The 22217-nt window shown below is 38.1% G+C and overlaps 2 pseudogenes; both read left to right on the top strand.

Annotated features, from left to right (window-relative positions):
- Nucleotides 1-1138: 1138 nt before the first annotated feature.
- LOC143892946 (3-isopropylmalate dehydratase small subunit 1 pseudogene) lies at nt 1139-17979 on the top strand (annotated as a pseudogene).
- On the top strand, nt 8356-14467 carry LOC143878338 (plasma membrane ATPase 2-like; annotated as a pseudogene).
- Nucleotides 17980-22217: the final 4238 nt, after the last annotated feature.

The following is a 22217-nucleotide window of genomic DNA, read 5'->3' as shown; positions in this document are numbered from 1 at the left end:
AACGAAGATCTCCAACAATGGGTGAAGTCTTTCACGCAGTTAGCATTACTCGAAGCCCGCATCCATGAGACGACGGCCATGGATCTGAGAGTGCCTTGGCCTAAACTTGAGGTCGAGTTTTCTTCAAGCGGAGGTGAATGATGCAGAACGTGCGGTGTGGATCAAATCTTTTATTTTTAATTTCTTATTTTCGTCATTTTATTTGTGGTATTTTTTTGGGATGTCAAATGTTGTTCTTTTAGCATGATTTTGGTGTTTTTAGAAAGGTTTTTCGATTACCTATCTAAAGAGCCCAAGATTACGCTATTTGGAGTTGATTTGGCTAAGTTATAGGCAGTTTTAGGATATGGTATAATTATATTACAGGATTACTATTTAAGGAAAGTTTTAGTCATGTTTCTTCTTTTTATTTATCTTGCTTTAGTTAAAAGATTGAGAATAATAGTTAGGCAAGAATTTAGGGTTGCTATTCTTAGGTTTTGGTTTTTTATATAATGTAATGGCATGAGGAAAGAAAGATAGATTTGACTAAAGTTTATTTTTGGGATATCTGTTGTGAAGAGCATTGGCTCGTTCACGTGGGTGAAGGAGCTTCACTTCGGTCATTTGTTATGTTGGAGCTTTTCTCCAAACCGTGGCCTGGCCTTTCAAACCCCCACGAGATTATTTTAGTGCAGCTCGTGTCAATCTTTATCTTGGTGTTGCCGCTCTCACGCTCCCTGCGTCACATTCCCTCAACCCTAACCCGAGCCTCTGGTTGGTTGAGGATGGTCAACTCTAACCCAACCTGCCTCTAAATCTCTCAACCTTAACCTAATCCATCTAACCTGAAATCGGATTGGATTTAATCGGGTCGGACAGAAAAATACAAGAAAAAAACATAACCCAAATAAAATCAACATAAAATTAGAGGAGGGAGGTCGGGTCGGGTTGCCAAGGCGTAAACTCCAACCCAATCCGATGAAATGCCAACCCAACTCGAGCCAAAATCAGGTTGAATCTGTTGGGTTTGGTTTGAGTCCGAACCAAGTTGCACCCCAAATAGTAGGGCTGTGGACTTACACATAACAAAAAGCGTAGAGAGAGAGAGAGAGAGAGAGAGAGAGAGAGAGAGAGAGAGAGAGAGAGGTCCATGGCAATGGCAATGGTGGCAGCAACAACAGTAGCAGTAGCAGCATCAGCATCAACATCAGCTTCTTCAAATCCAACCTTCCTCTATTCTAAAAAACACCCCACCCCCTCCCCCCATTTCTTCCCACGCCACCCCTCCCCGATCCCTAATTCCCAAAAACGCCCTCAAACCCCATCTCCCCTCCAAACCCCCCTAAAACACTCTCCATCCCCCCTCTAATCACCCTAGCCGCCCCCCACCTCTCCTCCCCCTTCCCCCACCTTCCGTGGCCAATGCTTCATCCTCCCAGACAACATAGACACGGATCAAATAATCCCAACCGAACACGATGTCAACGAAGTGTTGATGGATTTTAACCCCCTTTTCCAACATTTTCTGCGCCAAGTCTCGTAACTGAGCAAGGCCTTAGTGACTGCGGATCCTATGCGATTGCAAATCCTTGGGAGTTACATCATTGCAATGTTGTGTGCGATTGAAAGGCATCAAGGACTTGCAATCACAGACCACTTCTAGCCAATCCTAATTTTGCATGGACAAAATTGATTTCGGTGTAAAGGTTCCTCGAGCATAGCCATTGGAGGTTGCCGGAGCCGTTTGATGAATTTAGGTAAACCCTAACATGAAAGAAAAATGACTAGCTATGAAATGATAAAAGAAACTAGCATTTATAGCATTTTAATGAACTTGAAAAACAAAAGGGGTCTTCATATTCAGGCTTCAGCTCCGTGAAAAACAACGGATCTTGATACAACATGCGTAGTTTTGAACATTACACTCTATTTAAAATACTAGTTTTCTTATATTATGCAACTTTAAAGTAGTCTTACAATGAAAAATTGCAGAGTTTTTTCATTCATGATTAGTTGAAAGTAGTCCATCTCGGCCTCCTAATTTTGTTATATATAATTATTGCCATTTCAAAAAAAAAGGAAGATGGGGTTGGTCCAAAAGTATTTAAAGAGGACAGATCAAAAAGATCATATACATCCCTGATTATACTTTTGTTAAAAAAGGTATTAAAAGAGGACATGATAAAAAAGATCAGATGCATCCCTGATTATACTTTTGTTAAACTCATAGTGCACAATGCTTTTTAAGATCAGTACCGCAAGGGGCCATGAACTTACAGTTACTGAGAGAAAGGAAACAAACAAAAAGGTTCATATATGGAGTGTATCCAGATGGAGTGACTAAACCCTAGTGGTACATCTGAGAGAGAGAGATCAGAATATCCCAAAAACAATGTATTGGTCATGTAATCTGGCTTTGTGTTTTTTCAACCATTCCCTTGCCTTCACCACGTCAAACTTTCTCCACTGCAAGATTGTCAAAACAAAAGCTTAGATAATTTTTCTATTCAATTTACTTAATTATCATGATCGCTTTTTTTCTCATTGCAGTAAGTAAAATCATGCCACTATCTTTATCATATTTATCTTTTTGTTCCTTACTATCTCTACTTATTTTTGGCGCATTCTTTCTTAAAATTTGAATGGAAATTCTAATGAAAACCCAAGATAAAATTTTGAAATATAGCATCAAACTAGCGAATTGGGCTCACCAAAATTTGATACGTCTGATCTCCCTAGTCCCATCAGGGAAGGACCTGATCATTAATGAGACGCCCGGTTGATCTTCTTCCACCCATTCAATCTCTTGATCATAAAAGTATCTCTTGGGGCTCGATGTGGAAGCTCCGTCCGAGGATGATGTATTTTTTGTCATACTCAAATGGTTATGACTCAAAGACTGCTGAATGTCATCCGAGGAGCAGTGATGGCTCGAATCCGGGTTCTGTACAGATGAGCCCGAGGATACCACAGTGCACTCCTCAGCAGTGCTCTCCTCAGCAGTATTATATGGGCTCTAGGAAAGGAAAAAAATAGTGAATATTTTTCTTATGCTTCAAAGTAACTAGTAAAGTTAGATGTGTTAATCTGTTAAAACTAGTTAAGCCAGAAGTGGAAACATCATTTCTATAAAGAAATGGAGGTATGAAGTTCAGAGTTCATAGGCACTCTAATTATTCAATCAAAAGAAAATCTAGTATGACATTACTGGTAAAAGAAGAGAAATTAAGATGAAATAAAATTACCATTAAATAAATGAAAAGCATTTGAATAGATAAAAACATCTAAGATGGAGAAGTAGGAATTACAGTATTAATTGCAGTTTGCTGAAATACCAAGATTAAGCATTTAAGAAAGAAAGTAGGACTAACCTGTTCTGGTGGATTGGATACTGGGACACTCTGTAGTGTCGAAATATGCAATCCATCAGAGCTCTGCAGTTCTTGTGGTGGAGTGCATGTTTGGACACTGTAGAGCTCCATGACTTTCTCATAGTTGTCTCTCCACCATGCTCGAGCATCCTCCACATCAAACATATCCTCACTGAATCCAGACAATTAAGATCCAATATTTTAAAAAGCTCAACAATCTCAACAACAAATAAGTACTAAAACAAAAACAGTGTAATTAAATATTTGATTGGTCGCATAGTGTTAAACCAAAAAAAGAAGAACAAAATTCTTCATTTGAAAGGTCTACCACCAAAAGTTCCACTTTTACTTAATGGATTGTCTAAATTAAGGGTCTCATAATCCACTTGTATTGTGCACATCATTCACACTATTTTTCTAATGGCAAAGAATTATATTAATAGAGAAAGGAACAGGTGAACCCATAGCATGCTCCATGGATCATCTTTCCAGTAAAAATGCAAAAACTAACATTTACGAAGCTGTTTTGATTAAACAATCCTAGCCTTCAATTTTGGGCCTTGATGTAGGACAAGTTTTCTTGTTTTCCTTTTGATTTTTTTCCTTTTTCTTTTTGGTTTCTTAGTCCTACTCTAATTAGAAGTCAGAATTATAGTTAAGGGTCAGAGTCGAGTTTGAATATTATAAGATGATTTTTTGTAGAATAGGGAGAATAAGGTTTGAAAGTCTATAAATATGAGACATCTATGTATGTAGAGATCTTTCATTGAATAACAAAACAGTTTCAATTTTTTTCCTTTATCTTCCTTGCGGATTCAAGGTTTTATCTCTACAGGTTGAAGCGGAAACATACCTGAAGTATACTTTCTTTATAGAGTTGCCTATAAAGTTGGGCTCAGAAACGAAAACTATATGTACGCCAGTCTCAACCTCGGCCGTCCATTCTACTGGCTCTTCTTCATGCCCCACAACATCTCCATCACTTGCACTGCTTGTTGTCGTTGTAGTTGTTGTGACCATCTCCATTTGTACATTTGGGATGGAACGCCGGTTCATGTGACGACAAGTTCGGAAAACTTTGACCACCATGTCTTTGATCTGTGCTAAATGAATCCCAAGTTTTGTAATAATGGAGAAAGAACAAAAAAATATATAAAAAATGGATTTTTGCCAATAAATACTTAGTTTTTCCATGGAATATTAGCTTACGCAGTGGTAAGGAAGGGTGGTAGAGGGAGAGATCTAGACATGAGTGAATGAGTGAGGAGAGGGTAAGAAAAGGATGAAGAAAGGAAAAAGAAAACTCCACTCAAAATACGATTTTTTTTTCTGTTGTCTAGCCACTTCTCACCCTTCCCACTCATGCTCTCTCAAGTCTCTCCTTCCCATTTTTCTCTCACAACTTGATTAAACTAATATTCCAAGAAACAATTTCATGGATGTCAAACATAGCCTTAAGATATGATATTTTCCCAAAAAATTCTTGTTTTGAAGAAACAACTTAATTTTCTAATATGAAAAACATCAAGAATAAATATCTTAGGGAAAAATGATTTTAGAGTTGATTGAATGCATGTTGGACGTCAAAACTTTAGTATAGACCTTTTGAAAATATTTTAAAAAGTTAGCCATTTCATAACTTTTAATGACTAATATCGAAAAATTCTTTGCAAAGTAGGTAATTGTAGGGGAAACTCCCCACCCACGCAAAAAAGAGAAAAAAGAAAAGAGGGAAGAAAACAATAAACATCCGCCGCCTTTTAATGACTAACATCCGCCGCCTTTTAATAATGATAATAATAATGGTAATAATAATAAACTCCTGCTTACTTGACAAAGTGAAAATGTGATCATACCTGAGTGAGAAGTCCTTTGGCTCTTCTACTGGTTTTGTTGTTGATGGCTTCTCTAGTGCCAGTGCTACGACAGTATATGCATGTAAACATCTTATCTCCTCTCTGTTTCTCTCACTCTATCACCCTCTTCAAGCTTCATACACACAAAAATCCATGACGAAAAAGGAAATTATTTATATTGAAACATGTCTTGCAAATGGCTTTTGAATTTCAAACCCATCAAATTGGACAAAAACATTTTGCAAACGTGTCTTTCGTTCGTTTTACTTTTTTAACGTTGAAATGGAGATAATATTAGCTTCTTTCTAAACTTCTTATCAGTTTTGCGTTAATTAAGTTGGTTGGATAGTGGAAAGGCACGAAAACTAATAGAAATCCCTTTTGGAAAGTCTTTAAAGGGCAAAGGGTATAATGGTTCTTAGGCTGTAGAAATTGATTTTGGGAAAGAAACAAGAAACGGAAGTATGGAAAAAAAAGGGTTAATAAGCAAGATGGTGGGTATAGGCTGAGAAAGAAACTCTTTCTCAGGCCTTGTTTGGGGCTGAGATAATCAAGGGTAGGGATAGTGGATCGATGGGTGCAATTTGAAGCATCAATGGGGATGGAAACTTGCATAAAAACAAGTTTAAAACCTGCATAAAACAGATTAGATAGATAAAAGACAGATTGAAGTTTTCGTGAAGAAAACTTACAACTTCTCTTCCGAACAAAAGAGATAAACGAGTAAACTTTCTCCACCTAAAAGAAAACGTTTTACAATGCCATATTTATAGGCTTTACTTTGGACGTTTCCTACCTCTACAAAAACTAGGAAAGATAAACTAAAAGATCCTAAATTTTCTCAAATTCCTAAAATCTCTCAACCTTTTCTCAAATTTCTACAACTCCTAAATTGCCTCTACTTGGAAGAAAATCCCGGGATTTATGAAAACCTTCCCAAAAGTTCCTGGAATTGAAAATAAAGAAGAAGAAACCCTAGATTCCTGCAAATCGATAATCCAAGCGTAGAAACAGCCTTGATTCCTTCAAATTCAATGGCTGCTCCACTGCTACAAATCATCTTCATCTTAATCTCTTTTCAATCTTCATCCTCACTTCCCTTCATCGTATTACACGGTCAGTATAAATCTATCTCGTTTTCCCTAATTTTCTATCTAATTTCATGCCCTATCTCAAAGCTTTTTCATTTTGTTTGATTATAATCTCGTTTTGCGATTTCGAATGGCTGTATATAATCAATTATACAAAAGAAGAAACCTTTGATTGATGTTTTACATAAAATAGTGGAAATTCAGTTGCTAATTTCTATTTGAACTGTTATCTAATCATGTTTTTAAGTTTCTAATGTATAATAATTTGTGACAGGCATTGGAGACCAATGCTCTAATCGAGGAATTGCACAGTTCACTAATAATTTAAGCAACTGGTCCAGCTCTGAAGGACATTGCATGTATGTACTGTTTCTTTTGTTTTATTTCGTGCGACATGGTGATTTTCTTTGTCCTATCTTATAAGATGACATGTCCAAACATGAACTCATGAATTGAGAATTATCTTGTTTGTTTTGCATATAATGCTAATACTCTTGCCTACATGCCGGAATTGTTCTTTTTTCACTGCATTATAAGTGATAGTTGGCAATCTGTTATGAACTTATGACAGGGGTACCAACAGTAAATTCGTTGGTGATATGTCTATGCTGGTTCAAATCCAGCTCTGCCCAATAATTTTCCGGTCCGTGAGGATCATATAACCAATTTGTCCTCCAGAAATTTCTGATATAGATGAATAAATAGTCAATTTTTTCTGCTATATCTTTATATATTTTGTTGTTCCCACATGTTCTGATCTTTCGAACGATCTATATTAATATACTGTAAGTATAAGGAAAGGAAAAAACAAGTCCTTTTTTTCATTGCAAGATTGATTATTAATCGATTGGCAATAACCACAGGATTAGTACTTAGTAGTAATATGTGTAATTCTCAATATTATCTATTTTTATTTCTATATCAGTATATAAAGTTCCCAATCAATGTTTAGTGACTATAACTAGTGTTAATCAATGATCATTACCATTTATCTGAATTTTTTTTTATCGCTACATCTAAATTTGGGAAAAGAGACATTTAGACATTTTGTGAACATGCTATGGCAACCTTATTTGTGGAATTCAGCTTAATTTTTTGCCCATGGGAAGACAAGTTTTCTGAAATTGGGCAGTCTTCTGGTCCATAACCTTTGAAATAAAGTCACACCCAGGACTCCATAAAATGGTCTACGGATTAGCTTGAGATGATTGACAGGTCCCTTTAGAGCTTGTGGCGTACTTGGCTAGGCAGGTCCTCGCCACCAATATTCTCCCATTGATTTTGTAGTTTTTCTTAGGATCCATTTTATCACTTGGAATTGCAGGAAGCTGCCTAACATTTCCAAGTCTAGTGGGAAGCTAAACCGTCATGAGACTTGTGGATGGCAGTGTTGTAATATTGTGTTGTTCTCATTCTTCAATCTGATTTTAAAGCTCCATCTTGTATTTTATCTGAAGTGAAACACACAAGAAGCTCACAATTAGAGTCGGGACTTCCTAATGAATGTGTGGCTGTCAATTTTGGAAATAAACTGGGTATGTAGATTATGGAAGCCCGTGATGATTAAAAAGATGTTAGAACCAACTCAGACTACAATATCTTCTTTTTTTCATCTATTACTTTACTTGTTATTTATCTTAGTAAAATATTCTCATATGGGTATTAGCGTTCGAATTGGATATGAATCCCTCCTTTGTACCATTTGATGAAAGTTCCAGCCTCGTGCATGCTTCAACATTCATAGAAACTCCTGTGTGAATGGAATCAAATTCTGTCAGACAGCTTGGAAAGCCATAAGGTGGACAGAGTGGTTTATACATAGATGATGTTCTCCCTTTTTGCTCCTTTCAGGGGTGTTCTATGCCCCTTGTCTTTTAACATATTTACCATTTTGCATCTGGAATTCTTACTGTTTTGTCCTTCGACTTCATTCGGCTGCTACTGAAAAAATCGAAGGCTTTTAGCCGAATCAATCTTGCATTGTACTAATTATTAACACAAATGACTATTTCACTTTAAAATTTTATCAAACTTTTGAATTCTTCTGTTCCTGTTATTTTAGATTCTCAATCTAGCATGCAATAAGTCAGATATAGAACGACGCGTTCATGGAATAATTGACAAATTTGCAGAACGTGGGCTTCGAGCACTTGCAGTTGCCCGCCAGGTAATTCATCTTTTAACTCTCGAGATATTTATCTGGTCAACTGAGTGTCTTATATTTCCAGTCCATTTGATAATATGGTTGGATATTCCTTTTCTTCAGAACGTACCTAAAGGAACTAAGGAAAGTCCTGGAGGGCCCTGGGAATTTGTCGGTCTTCTCCCTTTATTTGATCCTCCTCGCCATGATAGTGCGGAAACGATTAGAAGGGCTCTGGATCTTGGAGTGAGCGTTAAGATGATCACAGGTGTGTGTCACCATAAGATGTTCTTCCTTTTCTGCACCTGCAACTCGCATGTGCTACTGGCCGCATGTTGCTATTGTGGAACTGGCATAAATAACCTTAAATCTCATCCATTATGTTATTTACTTACTTGAAATGTGCATGCACATGTATCTGTATCTGTGTGTGTGTGTGTGTGTGATTATTTACTTGAATAAGATATGCACTGCATAATTGCTGAATGGTCAGACAAATTGGCCAAACCTTTTTCTTGTAGCCACATAGGCAGGGTTCCTTTTTAGTTGTGTCTTGCAATTGTAAAATCTACAAAGCACCTCTTTGTTTTCAATATTTTCTTACATTGATAAAAGTACATATTCTCAAAAGAAAGTTACATTTACCTTGTTTGCTAGTGCATGCATAGTTGCCAAAATCCTTGTTTTCAAGTTTGAATGGTTTCCTTTAATTTTTTTTTTGAACCGGTACTCAATGCTACTGTTGTTAAATACACTTCACTAAGCTGTTCGCTCGTGGAAAATTTTCCAGGGGATCAATTGGCAATTGCCAAGGAAACTGGGGGTAGGCTGGGAATGGGTTCAAACATGTACCCATCTTCATCTTTGTTGGGGGAAAGCAAGGATGAGGCAGCTTCATCCCTTCCAATTGATGAACTTATAGAGAAAGCCGATGGTTTTGCTGGAGTCTTTCCTGGTAATTCTCCTGTTTATATTCCATGAGTTTTATGAATTTATCTTATTCTTGTCTCTGATTTCTCTGAGTTTGTCCACAGAACATAAATATGAGATTGTGAAGAAATTGCAAGCTAGAAAGCACATCTGTGGAATGACCGGAGATGGAGTTAATGATGCACCCGCTCTAAAGAAGGCTGACATAGGAATTGCAGTGGCAGATGCCACAGATGCCGCTCGAAGCGCTTCTGACATAGTTCTAACAGAGCCTGGGCTGAGTGTAATCATTAGTGCTATTTTAACAAGCCATGCGATTTTCCAGAGAATGAAAAACTATAAGGTAAATCTGGCATTTCTATTTCATGGGCTGTTTTACATTTGTTATATTACTCAAATCCATGGTTTTAAATTTCAGCCGAAATTTCGGATTTCGATTGGGACCGAAACCGAAATCACAAAAATCAGAAATTTCAGCCGAAATTCAGGAATTTCAGGAAAATGTGAATTTTTAAGGTTTTTTTTTTTTCAAAATTTTGCCCGAAATTTCACATTTTGGTAATTTCGGCCGAAATTTCGATTTCAGCTATGTCTGAAACTGAAACCAAAATTTAAATCCCTGCTCAAATCAGTCCATGTATCCGCTGCCAGGCTTCCTGTGAGTATGTTTATAATAGTTTTGATTTGTTTTAAGAGAGTTTAACTGGGGGAAATTTCTTTTCCTGTCAAACAATGAAACAACCTAGATTGGCGACGAAAGCTATATCACCAAACTATTGCAAGAACCAGTAGTTACATCATGTTTCTCCTATTCTTGCCCTTATACTAATTGGTTGATTGTTCAACATGATAAATAATAGTGCAGTTGTATTGTGTCACGCATGTGGCCAATATCAGTCAATAAATGTTTTTTTTTAATGGCAGTCAATAAATGCTTGCTAACGTCTGTGTGATGAAAAACTGCATATTTATCTGTTTTGAGTAACCCATATAAGGATCATTTACTCTTTGGTTAACTACCTAATTCTTGGCGGTACACAGTAGAGCTCCATCCATTTTCATCTTTGAAAATCTATATTGTGGGTCACTTACACAAGTACCTTAATCATTTCATTTGGTATATTACACTTGTTCCTGAAAATAAGAGGCTATGGTTTTCTGCAGAAAAAGGGAAAAACATGGTGTATTATTTTCTGATGTTCATCGAGACAATTTATTTATAGTTTAATGAAGGGAAATATATTTGTCCTAAACAGATTTCTATGACTGTAGATGCTGACAGTTTCACTCATGTTTCTTTCTCGTGCAGATATATGCTGTGTCTATCACTATTCGTATTGTGGTAAGCTGTCAATTTTCCTCCCCCCCCCCACTCTCTCTCTCTCTCTCTCTCGTTGTTCAAAATAAGTCTTTGAGTAGGTTTACCTTTCATGGATGTTGATATATGGATCTGCTAAGATATTATCTGAAGTAAATGTTTAAAATGCAATAACTTTTCCTCCAGCATGAAGCCATGGCTTCTCTTTAACATTCTGGGTTTCTGTGGAAACAGCTAGGATTTATGCTGCTGACGCTGGTCTGGAGATTCGACTTTCCTCCATTCATGGTTCTTGTCATTGCCATTCTTAATGATGGTTAGCAGTAAACTCTTAGCTTGAATTGCCTGTTTGGTTGTGGAATATTTTTTCATCCGTCATTTTGATACGCATTGCATAATGCTGAAATTTTTGTTTGTTTTTCGTCTTTCTTATAATATTTGCTAATTTATGAGCCCATTTCCAGGTACTATCATGACTATCTCCAAGGACAGAGTCAAGCCTTCTCCACTTCTTGACAGTTGGAAGCTCACTGAAATATTTGCAACTGGAGTTGTCATTGGCACTTATCTTGCTCTCATGACCGTTATATTCTTCTGGGTAGCTCATGACACTAATTTTTTTGCAGTACGTATTCCTCTTGGTTCTTCATTGTTGTAAAAAAGACTTCACATTTCCATATCTTTACCAATTTTTTCCTCACAACAAAAACACTCTTTTGTGGAATGAGAAAAACTACCGACTGTAAATGGACAAAATACATTTAAGGCACTCCCCAAAAATCCTGGTATCTGTGGGAAATGGAATTTCATGGCTGACATTATTTTTTCAAAAAAATAAAAAAGATGCCTGGGCCCTGGGAATTGGTAAGCACGTGTTTCCTTCATCTTGTATATGTTTAGCTTTGCTTTGTGTTCTTTAGCTCGGCTGGTAATTTTCGTGCCTTTCAACTTGTGGTTTTGGTTTGTGTTCTTTAGTTCTGCTGGTAATTTTCATTACTTGCAATTGTTGCCACAGTTCTCACTGTTCTCACTACTTTTATCTGGTTTTCTATACCCATGCTTGGTGATTAACTATTATCAGTGCATTTTTCTTTAGTGACCCATTACCTCCTTTTATGGGCCGTCTACAATATTAAGTGTGTCTCATATACACATTTGTCACATAGAGATAAAATACACATTTTCACATGTGCTGGCATGAAGTCTTAATTCTCACTTATTTTATTTTTCAGAAAATATTCCACGTCAACACCCTCAATAAACACGAGATAAAAAATAACGATACAGATGCTATAGACGCAAACCAAAGGATGCTGGCATCTGCAGTATATCTTCAAGTGAGTACCATTAGCCAGGCCTTAATATTTGTGACGCGCTCAAGGGGCTGGTCTCTCCTGGAACGCCCAGGTCTTCTGCTTGTTGCCGCTTTCATCATCGCACAAATGGTATTGCCTTTGAGACTTCTGTAGTTCTACTTCATTTTGATTGCTCAAGTTAGAAGCTATGTCACAAATATATCCGATATTTTCAAAATTTAGCATTTTTATCGCAATATTTTGATAAAACGACAAAATCCCAATATAATACTCAAAATTTTAAAAATATAGCGATAATATCACAATATTTTTACGATATTTTAATGTTTTTTTTTTAATTTATATATTTTATATAATTATAAATAATTTTATTGTATCGTTTTTTTTCCCGATATAAACAAAAAAATATAAAAACATTAATATATCCTGAGATTTTCCCTTGCCGAGAAATTCCAGAGAACGATATTTGTGACATAGGTTAGAAGAAACCATAGCAACCGGTATGCCTCTGGGATGGATTGATGATTCTTAAGTAAATTAACAGCCATCAATTCGCAGTTGGTTATTAAGTAACAACATGACATCAGCTAGCCCAACTTTTACTTGGGAAATTGGGCCTTGGATTGATTTTATTGTCCTAATTTTGTCTACATAATCTACATACACAAATACATGTGGATGTACACATATCTAGATGCGCATGTGTTCATATAGGTAGATTGCCCTTGTCCCTTGCTTCCAATTTCTCTTCGTCTCACCCACATACCACTGTTTTTGCACTATGATAAACGATATTTTCCCACTAGAAATTGACACTCATCAGGGTATAAGTAGTTTAACTAGTTTCCCAATCAGTTGGTGTCGAAGGTACAATTTGGGTTTGGTTGGGTTGAGCTTCTGCTGAAAATGAATTGGAATCAACCCGAACCCAGCCCGATTTTGTAGTAAAAACTCAACCAGAGTTGTGCCCGTAGTAAGTGTTGAATATTAACTCAGCACACACACATCTATATCCGTCATTTGCATATGTTTCCATAAATTTACAGGATATCTACCGAAATTTTCGTCCGAAACAAATATGTTTCTATTTCCATCACACCCAAAAGACATTCCGAAACCTTAACTTTTGCTTTTCTTTTCAGTGGTTCTTCATTATTATACTAATTTTGTTGCTGCTTATTGTTTTCGCATTTCTGTTTTCCTTCTTCAAACCTACATTACACTCTCTCTTTTTCACTTCTGGAATTGTTGTGCTAGTTATGCGTGTTCTTATATCGCAATCTGTGAATCAAACAATTTATCATTTCTCACATTCTGTTTCCATTATTTTGTTTTGAAAGATTCGATATTAGAACCAGTGGAATGTCCTCTCTTGTGCAGGTTGCTACCGTCATATCTGCCGAAGCAAACTGGAAATTTGCTGGAATAAAAAGCATCGGTTAGCGTTGGACTGGAGTTGTTTGGCTCTTTAATATTGTAACTTACATGTTTCTTGATCCTCTCAAATTCTGTGTTCAATATGCACTCAGTGGAAAAGCCTGGGGTCTGGTTCTGGATCAGAGGGTCAGTAAATTTAAATTTTACCATTCAAATACTTTTATACCTGTTATCCCATATTTTTTTAATGGCTCTTCTTCTATTTCTTTACGGTCGGCCTTATGTTTGAGCAGACGGCATTTACAAACCAGAAAGACTTTGGTAGGGAAGTTCGAGAGGTGGCATGGGCACGTGAGCAGCGTACACTGCATGGACTTCAGTCGATAGAGACAAAGATGTTTGCCGATCGGACCACTTCAGAGACATTAATATGATGGCTGAAGAAGCTAAAAGGCGTGCAGAGATTGCAAGGTTAGTAACAGAATCCTTGAAATTATTTTGGATTGTGACCCAGACGTAGATACAAAATCCAACGGAGCATTTTAGAATTTAGATCTGAATGGAGGGCACCAATGTATGAAAATACTCTTCAAGAAGGGTATTTTCATAACATTTAAAACCCCTACAACTAACAACATGTTATTTTCCCTCTTCTGTTTCCATGGCAATTCTCTTTATCTAGTTTTTTTCCCACTTCCCTCCCATAAACCTAATCCCTAACTGTGTACACTGTCTAATTTGTTACCATCTTTCTTATTATTGCATTTACAGGTTGAGGGAGCTCCACACTCTGAAAGGAAGGGTGGAATCGTTTGCCAAACTAAAGGGCTTAGACATTGATGCTATCAACCAACACTACACACTGTAGATGTGTTTCTTGAGGGCTCCCTACCTTTCCCAAATTTCTTCATAATCATATTACCCATTTTCCGGTACTATGCTCCATTTTCCGGTACTGCTATTCCTGGATCTTTATTTATCATTATAAATGAATAAAATCTATTATTTATTTGCAAGTTTCATGGCCAATATGTAAGAGAAGGATTTGTAAATTTCCAAGCAATTATGGAGTTCATTTTGAGCTGGCAAGCACCATCACCATCACCATCAACAGTCTGTGATGCTTAATTGGAGCCTGGTCATTTGAGAGATGAAAAGAGGGGAAAGATCTCTAATGAGATCCTAAGCATCTCTCAATGTCAGTATCCAAAGGCCTGTGGGCTCCACATGTTTAGATGATCTAAAGCATTCATTTACTGGGCCTTTCCTTGTATATGTTTTGGGAAGTGATATATCCGCCCCTTTTGATTACTTGGGACACCCAGCAACAGTGTACATGGCAATCATGCCCATTGAATGCTTCTGATGTGAAGTAGATCAGCCCCTCTGCAGTCAGCTGCTGGGTGTCCCAAGTAATCAAAAGGGGCGGATTTATCACTTCCCTATGTTTTGCCCTAAAAATCTCCTCTACGTGATGATCCAAGCCCTCCGATTTGTGGATCGAACCTTAAGTGGATTCCACACTGACCTCAGTAGGGGAGCAACTTTGTCGGTTGGATTGGGTTGATGCCAGCCCTAGCCCAACCAGAGATAGCATTCTGATGCAGAACGTGCGGCGTGGATCAAATCTTTTATTTTTAATTTCTTATTTTCGTCATTTTATTTGTGGTATTTTTTTGGGATGTCAAATGTTGTTCTTTTAGCATGATTTTGGTGTTTTTAGAAAGGTTTTTCGATTACCTATCTAAAGAGCCCAAGATTACGCTATTTGGAGTTGATTTGGCTAAGTTATAGGCAGTTTTAGGATATGGTACAGTTATATTACGGGATTACTATTTAAGAAAAGTTTTAGTCATGTTTCTTCTTTTTATTTATCTTGCTTTAGTTAAAAGATTGAGAATAATAGTTAGGCAAGAATTTAGGGTTGCTATTCTTAGGTTTTGGTTTTTTATATAATGTAATGGCATGAGGAAACAAAGATAGATTTGATCAATAAAGTTTATTTTTGGGATATCTGTTGTGAAGAGCATTTGCTCGTTCACGTGGGTGAAGGAGCTTCGCTCCTGTCATTTGTTATGTTTGAGCTTTTCTCCAAACCGTGGCATGGCCTTTCAAGCCCCCACGAGATTATTTTAGTGTTGCTCGTGTCAATCTTTATCTTGGTGTTGCCGCTCTCACGCTCCCTTCGTTAGTTGGTATCAGAGCTCAAGGGATCCCCGACGAATGCACGACGGGATGAAGAAGTCGGTGCGCCTAGCGTCGGCCTGTCTGATCTAGCCGCGGAGAACGAAGATCTCCAACAACGGGTGAAGTCTTTCACGCAGTTAGCATTACTCGAAGCCCGCATCCATGAGACGACGGCCTTGGATCTGAGAGTGCCTTGGCCTAAACTTGAGGTCGAGTTTTCTTCAAGCGGGGGTGAATGATGCAGAACGTGCGGTGTGGATCAAATCTTTTATTTTTAATTTCTTATTTTCGTCATTTTATTTGTGGTATTTTTTTGGGATGTCAAATGTTGTTCTTTTAGCATGATTTTGGTGTTTTTAGAAAGGTTTTTCGATTACCTATCTAAAGAGCCCAAGATTACGCTATTTGGAGTTGATTCGGCTAAGTTATAGGCAGTTTTAGGATATGGTATAATTATATTACAGGATTACTATTTAAGGAAAGTTTTAGTCATGTTTCTTCTTTTTATTTATCTTGTTTTAGTTAAAAGATTGAGAATAATAGTTAGGCAAGAATTTAGGGTTGCTATTCTTAGGTTTTGGTTTTTTATATAATGTAATGGCATGAGGAAAGAAAGATAGATTTGACTAAAGTTTATTTTTGGGATATCTGTTGTGAAGAGCATTGGCTCGTTCACGTGGGTGAAGGAGCTTCACTTCGGTCATTTGTTATGTTGGAGCTTTTCTCCAAACCGTGGCCTGGCCTTTCAAACCCCCACGAGATTATTTTAGTGCAGCTCGTGTCAATCTTTATCTTGGTGTTGCCGCTCTCACGCTCCCTGCGTCACATTCCCTCAACCCTAACCCGAGCCTCTGGTTGGTTGAGGATGGTCAACTCTAACCCAACCTGCCTCTAAATCTCTCAACCTTAACCTAATCCATCTAACCTGAAATCGGATCGGATTGAATCGGGTCGGTTAGAAAAATACAAGAAAAAAACATAACCCCAATAAAATCAACATAAAATTAGAAGAGGGAGGTCGGGTCGGGTTGCCAAGGCGTAAACTCCAACCCAACTCGAGCCAAAATCAGGTTGAATCTGTTGGGTTTGGTTTGAGTCCGAACGAAGTTGCACCCCAAATAGTAGGGCTGTGGACTTACACACAACAAAAAGCGTAAGAGAGAGAGAGAGAGAGAGAGAGAGAGAGAGAGAGAGAGAGAGAGAGAGAGAGAGGTCCAAGGCAATGGCAATGGTGGCAGCAACAACAGTAGCAGCATCAGCATCAACATCAGCTTCTTCAAATCCAACCTTCCTCTATTCTAAAAAACACCCCACCCCCTCCCCCCATTTCTTCCCACCCCACCCCTCCCCGATCCCTAATTCCCTAAAACCCCATCTCCCCTCCAAACCCCCCTAAAACACTCTCCATCGCCCCTCTAATCACCCTAGCCTCCCCCCACCTCTCCTCCCCCTTCCCCCACCTTCCGTGGCCAATGCTTCATCCTCCCAGACAACATAGACACGGATCAAATAATCCCAACCGAACACCTAACCCTAGTCCCTTCAAACCCTAACGAATATCAAAAACTCGGTGCCAATGCTTCGCCCTCAAACACTCTTCATCCGCCCCCTCTAATCCCCCTAGCCGCCCCCAATTCTCCTCCCCCTTCCCCCACCTTCCATGGCCAATGCTTCGTCCTCCCAGACAACATAGAGACAGATCAAATAATCCCAGCCGAACACCTAACACTAGTCCCTTCAAACCCTAACGAATATAAAAAAACTCGGTGCCAATGCTTCGTCCTCGAACACTCTCCATCCCCCCCCCCCCTCTCTAATCCCCCTAGCCGCCCCCACCTCTCGTCCCCCTTCCCCCACCTTCCATGGCCAATGCTTCGTCCTCCCAGACAACATATACACAGATCAAATAATCCCAGCCGAACACCTAACCCTAGTCCCTTCAAACCCTAACGAATACCAAACACTCGGAGCCCTGGCCCTAATCGGCCTCCCTTCCTCTTACCCAATCCGATTCATAGAACCAGACCAAACCCAAACCCAATTCTCAATCATAATCGCCGGCGCCAATTTTGGATGTGGGTCCTCCTGTGAGCACGTTCCGGTGGCCCTCGGCGCAGCCAGAGTTAGGGCGGTCCTTGCCGAGTCTTATGCTCGGATTTTCTTCAAGAATTCCGTCGCCACCGGGGAAATCTACCCGTTGGAATCCAAGGGAAAGTTATGTGAGTCTACTGGGGATTTTGTGACTATTGAGCTTGCAGAGTGTAGGTTGATTAATCATACTACTGGGAAGGAGTATGGATTGAAGCCAATTGGGGATGCTGGGCCTGTTATTGAAGCTGGTGGGATTTTCGCTTATGCGAGGAAGACCGGCATGATCGAGACTCGGTTGGGTTCGGATTAGTAGCCGGCATGATAGCGACTTGGTCGGGTTCGGATTAGTAGGATATGGGCCTGGTAAGGGAGATTGAATCTTAGTTTTTTGTGGGTTTTTGTTTTAATTTAGAATTGGGTCTTCTTCTACTTCATTGGGTTGGTTTTAGTTTGTATTAGACTGTTAGTTTTTGTGGGTTGTTGTTCTAATTTAGAATTGGGTCTTCTTCTTCACTGGGTTGTTTTTACGTAGTATTAGACTATTGTTGTTTTCCTGTTTTGATTGATAGGCATGTGGAGTTTGTTGCTTTTCTATAGCTTTTATGGGCTTTGGATGGGTATAAATTAAGGAGTTTTGGTTTTGGTTATTTTTGTAAACTGTAGAATGTAGTAGTTTTTTGTTTAGTGGAAATCTATTGAATTGTGTGACCAGATCTGAATTGTTGTTTTCTGATTGATTTGCCTTTTGGGGTATCATTTATATTCGTTTTAGGAGTGGACGAGTAGTGATGCTACTGCATCATAGTCTTGAAATATCAAATTTTAACTTTGAGTTTTATCAATTTCTTTTCTCATGTCAATGGGTTATATGTGGAATGTGAAGGATCACAAAATGTAGAGTAATTGAGTCGTCTTAGCAAAAAACCATCTAAGTTGTGGGCTTGTTCATCCTAGACTCCAATGTGGTTGTCGTAAGATGCGGTTCCAACGCTCGCCCCACGTACTAATTTTTGTGGGCTTGTGTTTCCTTTTCAGTCTGTATTTGTTGAAGTTGGAGCGAAAACACTCGAACCTCTCAGAACTTAACTAGATTCGTAACCTAGGAAGGGCCTATGACCTGTAGTTCACTCTACAATCCCTCGTCTGCATTTCTAAGCCCATGTTCGTTTGGGATTGGGGCAGCCAATTGTGATTATTGGACTCAAAATTAATAATCACAATTGGCCACCACAATCGAATGCCACAATCTCAAACGAACCGTGCTTAAGTGGGTTTGTAACCAGGTTACGGAACCATAAGGTGTTAGGCACCAATTCTGGCTGATTCCAACAAGAGGGTCTCTATTAGAATACGTGGGGTCACCATATTGGTTTAAGTCATTGATTATTTAGTCAAGATGATAGATTTGGATTGTACACTATAGGCTAAAATCAGTTGCGTTGCTTGTAGGGGTGGCCAACCGGTTCGGTTCTCGGTTCTCGGTTCCTTTTTTTTCGGTTCTCGGTTCTTGGTTCCATGAACCATAAGAACCGAACCGAACTGTAGTACACAGTAGGACCGAACCGAACCGGACCGAACATAATCGGTTCGGTCCGGTCCGGTTCTTCGGTTCTAAAGGCTAATTATTAATTATTAATTATAATTTATAAAAACTTTTAATTAAAGTTATAATATAAGTTACTTTCTTATTATAAGAATAGTATTAACTATTACTTATTAATATTATAAGTAATTTATATTATTAAGTATATGTATAATAGAAATATAAAAATATTATATATATATATATCCAAAGTTCGGTTCTTCGGTTCTGGAACCGAACCGAGAAGATTAGACCCGGAACCGAACCGAATAAGTTCGGTTCTTCATCAGTGGAACCGAACCGGACCAAAAATATTTTTTTACAGTTCGATTCCGGTTCGGTTCTTCGGTTCCGGTTCGGTTCTTCGGTTCTGGTTCGGTTCTGACCACCCCTAGTTGCTTGGTTCGGAAAACCCAAGGAAATGATGTGGAGAGAAGAAAAGAAAAGGAAATAGAAAATTGAGAGAGAGAATGATTCCACTCATTTTCCACTTTTGGAAGATGGAAAAGGGCTGGAATCTGTGTTGGGGTTTTTAGAAACATGAAAGAAAAGTTGGGGAGGACACACTGCTGCTGGGACGGGAACCAAACACGATGTCAACGAAGTGTTGATGGATTTTAACCCCCTTTTCCAACATTTTCTGCGCCAAGTCTCGTAACTGAGCAAGGCCTTAGTGACTGCGGATCCTATGCGATTGCAAATCCTTGGGAGTTACATCATTGCAATGTTGTGTGCGATTGAAAGGCATCAAGGACTTGCAATCACAGACCACTTCTAGCCAATCCTAATTTTGCATGGACAAAATTGATTTCGGTGTAAAGGTTCCTCGAGCATAGCCATTGGAGGTTGCCGGAGCCGTTTGATGAATTTAGGTAAACCCTAACATGAAAGAAAAAGGACTAGCTATGAAATGATAAAAGAAACTAGCATTTATAGCATTTTAATGAACTTGAAAAACAAAAGGGGTCTTCATATTCAGGCTTCAGCTCCGTGAAAAACAATGGATCTTGATACAACATGCGTAGTTTTGAACATTACACTCTATTTAAAATACTAGTTTTCTTATATTATGCAACTTTAAAGTAGTCTTACAATGAAAAATTGCAGAGTTTTTTCATTCATGATTAGTTGAAAGTAGTCCATCTCGGCCTCCTAATTTATTTATATATAATTATTGCCATTTAAAAAAAAAGGAAGATGGGGTTGTTCCAAAAGTATTTAAAGAGGACAGATCAAAAAGATCATATACATCCCTGATTATACTTTTGTTAAAAAGGGTATTAAAAGAGGACATGATAAAAAAGATCAGATGCATCCCTGATTATACTTTTGTTAAACTCATAGTGCACAATGCTTTTTAAGATCAGTACCGCAAGGGGCCATGAACTTACAGTTACTGAGAGAAAGGAAACAAACAAAAAGGTTCATATATGGAGTGTATCCAGATGGAGTGACTAAAACCTAGTGGTACATCTGAGAGAGAGATCAGAATATCCCAAAAACAATGTATTGGTCATGTAATCTGGCTTTGTGTTTTTTCAACCATTCCCTTGCCTTCACCACGTCAAACTTTCTCCGCTGCAAGATTGTCAAAACAAAAGCTTAGATAATTTTTCTATTCAATTTACTTAATTATCATGATCGCTTTTTTTCTCATTGCAGTAAGTAAAATCATGCCACTATCTTTATCATATTTATCTTTTTGTTCCTTACTATCTCTACTTATTTTTGGCGCATTCTTTCTTAAAATTTGAATGGAAATTCTAATGAAAACCCAAGATAAAATTTTGAAATATAGCATCAAACTAGCGAATTGGGCTCACCAAAATCTGATACGTTTGATCTCCCTAGTCCCATCAGGGAAGGACCTGATCATTAATGAGACGCCCGGTTGATCTTCTCCCACCCATTCAATCTCTTGATCATAAAAGTATCTCTTGGGGCTCGATGTGGAAGCTCCGTCCGAGGATGATGTATCTTTTATCATGCTCAAATGGTTATGACTCAAAGACTGCTGAATGTCGTCCGAGGAGCAGTGATGGCTCGAATCCGGGTTCTGTACAGATGAGCCCGAGGATACCACAGTGCACTCCTCAGCAGTGCTCTCCTCAGCAGTATTATATGGGCTCTAGGAAAGGAAAAAAATAGTGAATATTTTTCTTATGCTTCAAAGTAACTAGTAAAGTTAGATGTGTTAATCTGTTAAAACTAGGAAAGCCAGAAGTGGAAACGTCATTTCTATAAAGAAATGGAGGTATGAAGTTCAGAGTTCATAGGCACTCTAATTATTCAATCAAAAGAAAATCTAGTATGACATTACTGGTAAAAGAAGAGAAATTAAGATGAAATAAAATTACCATTAAATAAATGAAAAGCATTTGAATAGATAAAAACATCTAAGATGGGGAAGTAGGAATTACAGTATTAATTGCAGTTTGCTGAAATACCAAGATTAAACATTTAAGAAAAAAGTAGGACTAACCTCTTCTGGTGGATCGGTTACTGGGACACTCTGTAGTGTCGAAATATGCAATCCATCAGAGCTCTGCAGTTCTTGTGGTGGAGTGCATGTTTGGACACTGTAGAGCTCCTTGACTTTCTCATAGTTGTCTCTCCACCATGCTCGAGCATCCTCCACATCAAACATATCCTCACTGAATCCAGACAATTAAGATCCAATATTTTAAAAAGCTCAACAATCTCAACAACAAATAAGTACTGAAACAAAAACAGTGTAATTAAATATTCGATTGGTCGTAAACTGTTAAACCAAAAAAAGAAGAAAAAAATTCTTCATTTGAAAGGTCTACCACCAAAAGTTCTACTTTTACTTAATGGATTGTCTAAATTAAGGGTCTCATAATCCACTTGTATTGTGCACATCATTCACACTATTTTTCTAATGGCAAAGAATTATGCATGCCACTATCTTTATCATATTTATCTTTTTGTTCCTTACTATCTCTACTTATT

This window comes from Tasmannia lanceolata, unplaced genomic scaffold (assembly GCF_043159265.1).
Source record: "Tasmannia lanceolata isolate RefF3 unplaced genomic scaffold, GAP_Taslan_0.1 ptg000002l, whole genome shotgun sequence".
Taxonomy (NCBI): Eukaryota; Viridiplantae; Streptophyta; class Magnoliopsida; order Canellales; family Winteraceae; genus Tasmannia; species Tasmannia lanceolata.
This window is presented reverse-complemented; position numbering and strand designations above follow the sequence as displayed.